The sequence below is a fragment of the Schistocerca americana genome, chromosome 3, assembly GCF_021461395.2.
Source record: "Schistocerca americana isolate TAMUIC-IGC-003095 chromosome 3, iqSchAmer2.1, whole genome shotgun sequence".
NCBI classification, from domain to species: domain Eukaryota; kingdom Metazoa; phylum Arthropoda; class Insecta; order Orthoptera; family Acrididae; genus Schistocerca; species Schistocerca americana.
In genome coordinates, this window is record NC_060121.1 from 216,516,564 (window position 1) to 216,519,995 (window position 3,432).

The following is a 3,432-nucleotide window of genomic DNA, read 5'->3' on the forward strand; positions in this document are numbered from 1 at the left end:
ATTGTCTGGAGTGACGAATATCGGTACACAATATGGCGATCCGATGGCAGGGTGTGGATATGGCAAACGCTCGGTAAACGTCATATGTCAGCGTGTGTAGCGCCAACAGTAAAATTCGGAGGCGGTGGTGTTATGGTGTAGTCGTGTTTTTCATGGAGGGGGATTGCACTCGTTGTTGTTTTGCGTGGCACTATCACAGCACAGGCCTACGTTGATGTTTTAAGCACCTTCTTGCTTCCCACTGTTAAAGAGCAATTCGGGGATAGCGATTGCATCTTTCAACACGATCGAGCACCTGTTCATATTGCTGGCCTGCGCCGGAATGGTTACACGATAATAACATCCCTGTAATAGAGTGGCCTGAATCCTATAGAACACCTTTGGCATGTTTTGGAACACCGACTTCGGTCCAGGCCTCACCGACCGACATCGATATCTCTCCTCAGTGCAGCACTCCCTGAAGAAGGGGCTGCCACTGCCCAAAAAACCTTCCAGCACCTGATTGAACGTATGCCTACGAGAGTGGAAGCTGTCATCAGGGCTAAGGGTGGGCCAACACGATATTGAATTCCAGCATTACCGATCGAGGTCGCCACGAACTTGTAAGTCATTTTGAAACATCCCCCTTGGAAAAATTAATGAATTAATGTGCTGATAAAGCTCTTATGTTATTTGATTTTTAAACATGAGCAAAACTGAACGTACTCAGACATTTCTCTCTTTACTTATTCTGATCTACACTAAACTGACACACAATATTTTTAGCGCAACGCAATCTGACTTTCAATAATCTCTACAAAAGAATGACCCTGTCTAACAATAACCTATACCTTTCATGAATCACTTACCTCACAAAAATCTCGTTACTCGAACTACTTCAATACAGCGAGCGCCAATACTGCCAGCGAAATAAAAGATTCTAACTACTGAAGGCACTAACTACTGATGGGCGCAGTTAGCAAATGAAAGATTTTGATAGAGAACAAACAATGTATTTACCTTAATAGTGTTCAAAAATCATAATACAGGGTTGTTACAAATGATTGAAGCGATTTCACACCTCTACAATAAATTTATTATTTGAGATATTTTCACAATGCTTTGCACACACATACAAAAACTCAAAAAGTTTTTTTAGGCATTCACAGATGTTTGATATGTGCCCCTTTAGTGATTCGGCAGACATCAAGCCGATAATCAAGTTCCTCCCACACTCGGGGCAGCATGTCCCCGTCAATGAGTTCGAAAGCATCGTTGTGCGAGCTCGCAGTTCTGGCACGTTTCTTGGTAGAGGAGGTTTAAACACTGAATCTTTCACATAACCCCACAGAAAGAAATCGCATGGGGTTAAGTCGGGAGAGCGTGGAGGCCACGACATGAATTGCTGATCATGATCTCCACCACGACCGATCCATCAGTTTTCCAATCTCCTGTTTAAGAAATGCCGAACATCATGATGGAAGTGCGGTGGAGCACCATCCTGCTGAAAGATGAAGCCGGCGCTGTCGGTCTCCAGTTGTGGCATGAGCCAATTTTCCAGCATGTCCAGATACACGTGTCCTGTAACGTTTTTTTCGCAGAAGAAAAAGGGGCCATAAAGATTAAACCGTGAGATTGCACAAAACACGTTAACTTTTGGTGAATTGCGAATTTGCTGCACGAATGCGTGAGGATTCCCTACCGCCCAGATTCGCACATTGTGTCTGTTCACTTCACCATTAAGAAAAAATGTTGCTTCATCACTGAAAACAAGTTTCGCACTGAACGCATCCTCTTCCATGAGCTGTTGCAACCGCGCCGAAAATTCAAAGCGTTTGACTTTGTCATCGGGTGTCAGGGCTTGTAGCAATTGTAAATGGTAAGGCTTCTGCTTTAGCCATTTTCGTAAGATTTTCCAAACTGTCGGCTGTGGTACGTTTAGCTCCCTGCTTGCTTTATTCGTCGACTTCCGGGGGCTACGCGTGAAACTTGCCCACACGCGTTCAACCGTTTCTTCGCTCACTGCAGGCCGACCCGTTGATTTCCCCTTACAGAGGCATCCAGAAACTTTAAACTGCGCATACCATCGCCGAAAGGAGTTAGCAGTGGGTGGATCTTTGCCGAACTTCGTCCTGAAATGTCGTTGCACTGTTATGACTGACTGATGTGAGTACATTTCAAGCACGACATACGCTTTCTCGGCTCCTGTCGCCATTTTGTCCTACTGCGCTCTCGAGCGCTCTGGCGGCAGAAACCTGAAGTGCGACTTCAGCCGAACAAAAATTTATGAGTGTTTCTACGTATCTGTTGTGTGTCGTGACCATATGTCAATGAATGGAGCTACAGTGAATTTATGAAATCGCTTCAATCATTTGTAATAGCCCTGTATATATATCAGTTCATGACATCCAGTCTTACAAATTTCCTTTTTCTGACGTACACACGTCCAGATCGTCCGCTCTCAAAACTCTGGCATCTCTCTTTCCACGTCCACCACTACTGGCGGCTCACCTCCAACTGCGCAACGTTACGCGCTGTTCACATCCAACTGCCCAACAATACAATAGCGAATATTCCAACAATGACAACCAGCCACAGACTGCACACAGCACAGCCAGTGATTTTCATACAGAGAGCTACATGACGTTACCAACATAAAAACCTAAACAGCCTACCTGCAATTTTCATCCAGGTGTATGGATACTTTTGATCTCGTAGATAATGGAAAATGTGTAGAAAACCAAGTTATATGTAAGAGAGGGCCTGATTCGTTCTAATATATTCAGTTCAAATTATCTTTGAACAGCGTTGCCGTCTCTAACAGAATTGTAGTGTCATTGTACGGAAATTGTAGGCGGAGAGGGAATGAAAGAAAAGGAAAGGAAAGGGATCACTGCTGTCAGCTGTTTCGCGATGTGACGTGGAATCAGCGGGGACGAGTAAAACGTGTACCTGACCGGGATTCGAACCCGGGATCTCCTGCTTACCGGGCAGGTGCGTTAACCAGTGCGCCATCCAGGACAGAGTGTTATCGCAAATGCGCGGAGTATCTCGGCACGCTTCACGGCCGGTTCACATTCCCATCTAGCTTCACCTATCCGCAATCCTTCCCCCATGTTCGCTCAGCCACTTGGGGTAGCCGCGCGGTCTCAGGCGTCTTATCACGGTTCGCGCGGCTCCCTCCGTCGGAGATTCGAGTCCTCCCCCGGGCATTTGTGTGTGTGTGTGTGTGTGTGTGTGTGTGTGTGTGTGTGTGTGTGTGTGTGTTATCCTTAGCGTAAGTTACTTTTAGATTAAGTAGTGTGTAAGCGTAGGGACGGATGACCTCAGCACTTTGACCCCAAAGGAATTAATCACGACCACCAAATGTTAGCTCTCTGAGATTCCCACAAGAGGTAGGACGTATTTGTGCATCCGCTCTGAAGAAGGTGGTTCAATTGCCCAGCTAGGCCA

At 45.9% G+C, this 3,432-nt stretch overlaps 1 non-coding gene across 1 annotated transcript; it reads right to left on the bottom strand.

The window, feature by feature from the left end:
• Positions 1-2,926: 2,926 nt before the first annotated feature.
• Positions 2,927-3,001, bottom strand: Trnat-ggu. The gene has a single exon. It is a non-coding gene; the product is annotated as a tRNA-Thr (tRNA).
• Positions 3,002-3,432: the final 431 nt, after the last annotated feature.